This window comes from Phlebotomus papatasi, chromosome 1, assembly GCF_024763615.1.
Source record: "Phlebotomus papatasi isolate M1 chromosome 1, Ppap_2.1, whole genome shotgun sequence".
Taxonomy (NCBI): domain Eukaryota; kingdom Metazoa; phylum Arthropoda; class Insecta; order Diptera; family Psychodidae; genus Phlebotomus; species Phlebotomus papatasi.
The window spans coordinates 49,738,979-49,747,327 of NC_077222.1; the positions used below are offsets into that span (position 1 = coordinate 49,738,979).

At 32.1% G+C, this 8,349-nt stretch overlaps 1 protein-coding gene across 1 annotated transcript in view; it reads right to left on the minus strand.

Moving 5' to 3' along the window:
* Positions 1 to 8,324, minus strand: part of LOC129804840 (protein CREBRF homolog) — a 38,050-nt gene extending 29,726 nt beyond the window's left edge. The window contains exon 1 of the mRNA XM_055852496.1: positions 7,546 to 8,324. The gene's annotated coding sequence lies outside the window, so the exon portion shown is untranslated. The remainder of the gene's footprint in view (positions 1 to 7,545) is intronic.
* Between the last annotated feature and the right edge of the window lie 25 nt (positions 8,325 to 8,349).

Below are 8,349 nucleotides of genomic sequence, written 5' to 3' on the forward strand. Positions count from 1 at the left end.
CAATCGGTCCGAGGAACACTTCAGATCTCTGGTGCTCTCCTCTTATTTCAAAATTAAAGATTTACAAATCTGTAATAATGACGGTTCATCTGTTTATCTATTCCAATTACGCTTAAAAGCTCCTTTAATATTATTAAAAAAATGTTTCACTTTATCGAGTTTCGATTAAAATCCCGAAAGCTAAAATCCCTAATGTGCCGACATCCCGAAAGTCTAAATCGAGAATGTGCCGAAAGCCCGATAGCTATAAATCCCGAATAGACCAAAATCCCGAATGATCAAAATCCTGAATGATCCGAATTTCCGAAACATCTCAGTTTCGTTATTAGTACGTTCAAGAGTATGTTACTCAATTAAATTAAGGAAATAAACACCTTCCGGATATGACAAGGAGTATAAATGCTTTTAGGATACGAAAACACAGATATTCTTTGCCAAAGCTTTTGACAGTGTTCAAGCTTTTTATGCCTTTCCCTCTGTAGTCAAATTTGTGATCTGTCTCTGAAATTTGGTCGAAAAATCCAACCCACTACTCTCATTTAGGATTTTATAGGGAAACTCAAGAATTAATTGCGAACGAAGCTTTTTGGATATTGATCTGAGGCAACTCAATCAAGATCATGGTTTTAAATTTAAAACACTAAAAATATCACATAATTCCTTTCGGTTGGCAATATATTTTCGGATATGTGTGCGAATCTAGAGATAAACTAGACTACCACTCTCACTAACAGTCAAATAGGCCTAAAAAGCTATCATTCGAACTACGAAAAACTTTTCTAGCAATAGAGTGGTGATAACTCATTTAAATGTTTTAATATCTATTCAAAATTTCGTGAAAATTTTCGGCCATCAAAGACACTCTTTGTTCAAAGAAAGCAATTTACTTTTTAGCCGAGACACTTTTAGAAAACCAAACCACGGATGTGAACAAGCAGAGTGTCTCTTAGCTTTTCACTAATGAAGTGTTTAAATGTTTTAATTTGTCAAAGAGAGAGAAATACAAATAGAAAAAATTTGCATGTATTCGCGACTTCGATTTACAGTCGAGAGTCGTTGAGGAAAAAAAATTATATTCCAGTCAGTAAAATTGAATTGCAAATCAAGCACTTTATTGAATGCGCTAATCGAGTTGTGTGGTGGAAAAAGTGCAAATAAATCAGTGATTGCCAAACTGTTATCAAACACTTAACACTCCCATCCACACTATATAGCATCTTGTTAGACAAGACAGCAGAAAAAATTCCAGTCAGAGGCATTTGGAAGATATTGAGTGATTAGCATCGATTGCACCACTAACAGAGTGTGATGTCGAGACAATTAATTCAAATATCAAATGATCCAATAATCATGCTAAATTGCCTCAGACACACTTCACTAAACACACACAGCATCGACCTTCAGCAGAGTTATAGAGCTTCAAGCTCTTTTTTATTAAATGTATTTTTTTTGTCTTTTCCTTCTTTCTATTATAATTTATTAAAATATAAGAATTTTTTTTATTGTTGTTTGAATAATTTATTTCCTTCAAAATGCCACAAAATTATTGATAGAAAAAATTGTCATGTATATCTATCATACATACATTTTCATATCCTGTCCAAGAAATAAAAAAATCAAAATGAAACATCTAAAATGCTAATTGATTAGATTAAAAGAATATTCTCGAGAAAAAGTTAACGTCTTGAAAAAAAAAGTTAATCATCTCAACACCGCAAAAAAAAGACTCGTGCAGAAAGAAAAAGTAAAAATCGAAAATTAACAAAGAGCGGTCTTGAAAGAAAGAAAACAAATGTATAATTTGCAAAGTGTTTCACATGTCTGCCTCTTGAAGAGTCTCTCAGGCACACACACAAACTACAAGTTATAAAATTGCTGAGAAAATCAACCGATAAACACACCTAGAGAACGGTTTTTTAGATTCTAATGTCGACCACGCTAACGAAAAATACTCTTTTCTAAATCTAATATCTTTAATACTATATTTACTATTTTCAAAGTTTGTCCCACTTGTTTCTTTTTTTTTTTTTTTTTTTTTAATTAGGGGTTCATCAATAAGATGATTGCCCCATAGAACACTTGTTTCTACTTCTGTATTTTTAGGCCTTAGATGACTTGATACCTGAGATCAAAAGATTGAGAAAGATTTCGGGTTTAATGATATAAGCAGGGATACTTTCCTATTCCTTTTCAAGGTGAAAATTAACACCTTCGCTTAGTATATATAGCGTATTTCTTAAATAATTTTGTTAATGCCTGGATTATGAACAATTATTCTAAACAAGTTCTAATTACAATTGAATCGGTTATATGAATCATCATTATGTTATCAAAACCATTGTGTTCTGGGTCGGTTTGAAGCTAATCGAACAATTTAGTCTTCAAATTTTTATCTTCAAGTAATTCAATTTGTAATTCAATAAAATAAAATTTCATACATTATTTCAATCCTATCGCTCACCATTAGTCGTTGAAAATTTGACTGCTTCGAAAACTTTCAATCACATTATTTCAATTTTCAGTGTTTCAGAAAGAAACATGACAAATTTATTTTATAAAATTAAACCTTTAATTAATTATATGTAAATACTGTGAATGCTTTAGTTCTCCAAGCATTTAAAGGCTTCTACACATTATGAGAAATTTTCGTCAAAATTGAATTTGAAGCAAATCGTTTGTACAACGCGACATTAAAATGCTCCGTTTTGACAAAATTATCTTACAATGCCAAACGACCCAAGAGACCATAAAATATTTATTAAATATCTCTACTGACAGAGACCATGTGATAACATTCATAACACAATTTGTGTTACTGATCGAAATGCAAACACCATAAACATTTTCAAACGGTAAATCACATAAATTGTCCTTATTTTCCTTTTGTAGAAATTTTCATGACTTTGTCCATGACTCAATTCTTTTTTTTTTCTACTTATTAAATTCAACTTTTTATTACCCGAATTTAATAAAATACTACCCATTGAGTCACTGGCCAAAAAGCGAAAAGTCATTTTTGTGAATTTTGTGCAAAATTTTTGCCTTTTTTCCGTGTTTTAGAGCAATAAAAGTTAATATTCAATGAAAACCCCATTCGAATCCAGAAGTAATAAAAAATTTAAATTAACTAGTTCAAAATGTAAACTTGCTTCTTCTATAAAATATTCATTAATAAACTCTTGGAATTTTTAATATAAAACCTTTAGAAATTAAGGACACGTGCCATCTTTATAGAAGTAGGCTAGATAATTCAACAATTATAACAATCTCTGATAAGAAAACTTTTGAAGCTTTACAAGAAAGACATAATCAGGCCACTTTGAGAAACCAGCTGATTGCATATAACTTTGCTTGCTAAAGTGTCTGTTTTTTCTGAGAATCACCCAACAGCTTGTATTCTTATTATGGTGTGCTTGTGTGAGAAAAATTTTATTTTCATTCTTGCCCGTCAATTGAGGAGATATTCAGAGGGTGCCCCAAAAACCCGATCATTTGCCTTTGTTCGCACGTTTTAACTTGACAAAATGTTCATCATCAGTCTTGTGCTATACACAAATCAGTCTCTGAACTCTCCCCTTACATAAGTCCCCTTGTATGTGGCCGTATCATGCAAAAATTTGCTTGACAAGATTAGTTTTTTGAGGACAGAAGTGATAAGAGGAGATGAAAAGGCAACATTTGAAAAAGTCTCTTCTGGACTAGGTCTATGTGTGATGTGTTGAATTGAAGTCAACATTTGACGTCATGTGAACAAGACGTCTTTTATTTTTTCTTCAATGAATTCCAGTCAATTCTAGAGTTTGGAGTTTATAAGACCTTTTGCATGGTTGTTGGTGTGCCTCTATTGACGACAAATTGGATGAATTTTAATTTATATTTATAGGAGAGAAGCCAGAACCCAGAACAACAATTTGGCGCCACTTTATAACCAATTCGACCCCCTTTGGCTACAAGCTCACACAAATACACAAATAAACGAATGAGAGAGAAAAGGAATTAAGTAATCTGCACATGGTTTGAAAATCAAATCAATGATTTAAATCAATAATTTCAGTCAATATTTACAATATAATTTTACTTCGTATTTCAAAAAGGCGCTGAAAATATTGACATAAATTTAAAATTTTAAAATACATTTGTCAAATATATTATTTCAAATTCATATTTCATGCATTGAAGCAATATTGAAGTATTTTCCTTTTATTAACCAGTTTATTTACCACATTATTAATAATTTTGTTGTATCCAACAATGAAGGCATATGTGGACGAAAATATCGCAATCAATTTTGATTATATATTTTACCTACATTTATTTTATGTTTTATAAAGAAAGTTCTAATGGTATAATTTTTGTGTATTTCACAATAATTTCATTCAAGGAATTTGATAAGATAAATGCTACTTTATGCCCTCTACACATTGTGAGATATTTTTGTCAAAATGGAGCATATTGATGTAGATCGCTTGCACACCTCCTACTTGACAAATAAGTTTCGTAAATATGCTTAATTTTGACGCAAATTTCTTACAATGTGTAGGGGCCTTTATAGAATTTAGTTATGGAGTTTACAAATAATGGCAGTACAGTAAAGTTTCTTAAATTTGAACATTTGGGGGGTATAGATTACATTTCTCACTCCTCAAATTTGAAAAATCTTTTCAAAAACGTAGCGGAATTCATATAAAATTCACTTTCTCTAGAGAATTTATCAATATATAATTTGTTATTAAATATATGGAATTTGTGGAGGAAATTAATATAATAAAATATTGAGGAACCACCAGAGAAAAATAGTTCTAATTCAGACTCCACGCAAAACTTATTTTACATAATCTCATATTTTACATTTTGTATTCGACTGTCGTTCAAATTTGAGGAATTGGGCTGTAATTCAAATAGTAGAGCAATCCATATTGATCTTTGAAAGGCTAATATTTAGAAGGATCTATAATTCAGCAAGGGAACAGGTTGATGGGAACTAAGGGAAATTGGGGCAGCAGTACACATGGGGTAGTTGTAAACACTGCATTTTTCCAATTAATATTGGACTTCAGAGGACGAGCCCTATATCAATTCATAGATACTATAGGGATTAGGAATCCCGGTCCAATGAAGAAATGGTCTACATAAATCCGAGTAGTGTAGACATAAATATTAGTGTTTTGTGGTACCTCATGTTCACTATTGCCCCAGTTTCCCCTAGCGAACGAAACGGAAGCTGAGTGGCCTCTTATAGCACCCTTAGCATAAGCTGAGCAGGTCTTACTGGACCCTTATCATGAGCTGAGTGGCTTCTTACAGGCCTCTTACAGGACCACATGTCACCAAAATATGGATGGATCTTCCCTTACGAATCAAATATCAACTGAGAATATTCAGAAATCTTTTAACTCATTCCTTACTATAGGATTACACATCATTCTCAAATTGAGTGATATTAAATAATTTAAATCAACGTAATAGATAATTGCTGTCGATAATGGATTTTTAGTTTATTTGCAGAAAATTCGACATCCCGTCAAATTTGTTAAAATTGATCTCCATCCTCTTTCCTGATTGGATGCTGGTGACCAATTTGTTTTCTTCGATAGTTACTCTCTAAATCAATAGAGTTTGTATTGATTTAATTTTAATGTAAAGAAATTAAATTAAGTGACCGTTAAGTTAAGACGCGTATTTGACTGCGGCTCCGCGCGCTCCCATAAATAAAAAAAAATCTTTTCAAAAAAATAAAACATCTATTAATCTGTAAGAAATTAATAACAAAATATGAATATTATATTCCAAATATTTCTAGTACATTGACTAAATATGTTTTAATTTGTGAGTCTAATCGCCTCTACACACTAGAGAAATTTATGTCTATATTTGACAGTTTTCCTACGCAAGCATAAGCAATTGTCTTCATTATGGACTTAAATTTCTCAAGTGTGTAGAGGCCATAAGGGTACGAGAATGAGAAAACGTTCGGAAATAGCGGACAGGAGTTTCAAAGCCCTTTACACTTTGGGAGCAATTTTCATCAAAAATCGCAATTTTGAAAGATTTTTGATGTTTTCACCTACAGCATGCATTACAGAGAATTTTCTTCAAAAAAACAGTTTTTGACGAAATCGCTTTCAATGTGGAACGGCCTTTTAAACAGATATATAATTTTCCTCATCTTTCTGTATCATCGAATTAAGAGTGGCTTTAATCCGACGATGTAAACTAAATTCTAATTTCCTATTAAGAATTTAGGGATATACATTAATTTTTAGCTTCACATGTAATACTTAAAAAATATTTCCAAGTCTGCAGTCGCAGTGATATTTGTCTATCATAGACAAAGGTTAACCCTTTAAGGACGATTGGAACACCGGTGTCCTATAAAGAAAATAATTTTTCCTGACTACCCAAAGTTATTATTTTCTTATGTCTGTACAAAATTGTAAAATAGAAGGTTGAAGGAATCTAGAATATTTTTTGAAAGTCTCTAGCTATTTGCTATGTAGTAAATAATGCTAAAAAATGGCGAATTTATTTTCTCAAACTCATAATTGATTTTATTTATTTTTTATACTTTCAATTTTTTTTAAGCAAATCCCTTTTAACAATAAAAACTACAATACTCATACGTAATATTTTTCATTAAAGCGAAAAATATTATTCATTGGTATTGTCAGAAAAATTACTTCAATTTTTGGGCTATTTTTGTCCCTATCGTTCATAGAAGCACAAAATACACCGAATAAGACTCTGTTGGACTTTCCAAAGTAAAATGTAAGATTTATCATTGATTATGTTTCCCAGTTTAATTTTTATCATTGATTTTCAGTCCGCAAAAAGTGTCTCGTCGTTAAAGGGTTAAAAGTATTTCCAGAGTTCTTTTTTTTATTTTTTAACTAACAGTAGCCTTTATTATAGGCTACTAATTACTTACTAATACAGTCTAATAGTAGCTTCTTTTCAACTATAATAAAAAATAGTAGCCACCTCTTTGTCATCTACACATTTTAAGGACTTTTCATCAAAATGAAGCATTTTGATGCATTCCTTCGAAACGCACCATTTTGATATAAAATTTTCCGCATTGTGTAGGCACCTTTAAAGAATGAATGAAGATGGGGAGAGAGAGAGAGAAAAAAGTGTATAAACTCATACGATCATGACATTGTGTAAGGTTTAATTGTATGATTTCCGGAATCGCCAGAGTTAAATAACAACACAAACAACACCAATTCACATTCTTGCTCACTCACACGATCAATCTAATGAACAACTTCTCTCGCGCTAACCACAGCAAAATTATGTATATTTATAGGCGATGATGCTGACTTTTTGTGTGGAGTATCATCATCATCAGCACAAAATAAATGGCTCGCGAGAATGAGGAAAAAAAAGTGAATTGAATTTTCTGTGCAAGCCAGAGAGTCAGCTTGCTAAGTGTCATTAACATATGTTTTTGAAGGTTCGCCATTTTGAGGGTCAAAACCAAAACCCAAACACAACAAAAACCCAAATATCCCCCCACACAACAAATTCCACACATTTTTTTCTTACCTTTATGTCTCTGTCTCGATGGAGGGTGTACCCCCAAAGTCCATTGTTATTAATAAAATCCTCAAAATTCACCAATTTTCACTCACTTTGCTCCTTCTCAAATAACAAAAAAATATCCAATACAAAGGCAAACTCCGACCAAGTGAGAAAAATCCAAAAAACAATGCGAAAGAGGATGAAAAAGGTGAAAAATCATCCAATAAAAGTCACCTATTGGGTTTTTCCACTCGTCAATACTAAATTTAACCAATTACTGTGCCCGCAAATTGGAGAAAAACACAAAAGTTGTTTTGCAGAGAAAGACAATTTCACAATGAAACAATGTGGTCAAACAAATATCACAATTTCTAGCCAAAATATCCCTTGATCACTGTTTTTCTTATCACACAATCGTCTATTGTGGTGCTCGGCAACTGTTTTATCACTTTCCACAAATTTTCTCAACACTTTTCTGCAGTATTTTCAATTTTTTTCACCAACTCAAGCTATCGCGTTCACAAGTCATCAGCCATTTGTTTTTCTCTGAGTTTGCTATGATGGTGTTTACACAACTGGCTCCCCTCCAGTCGCACCAACATTTCTGTCAACATTTTTGCCCATAAAATCACTATCACACCACTACAAATCACCAAAATTTGACTCAATAAGCACTATCACGCACCTTATCACGTGAGAAAGTGGAAAAAGAAGGTGGAATTTAGCGAAAAACGTATAAAAATCATCAAAACAAATGGCTTTTATTTGGGAGTGACGTCATTGGCACAGAGGATAACAAGTGCACTCTAGCGGAAAATGTCACAAATA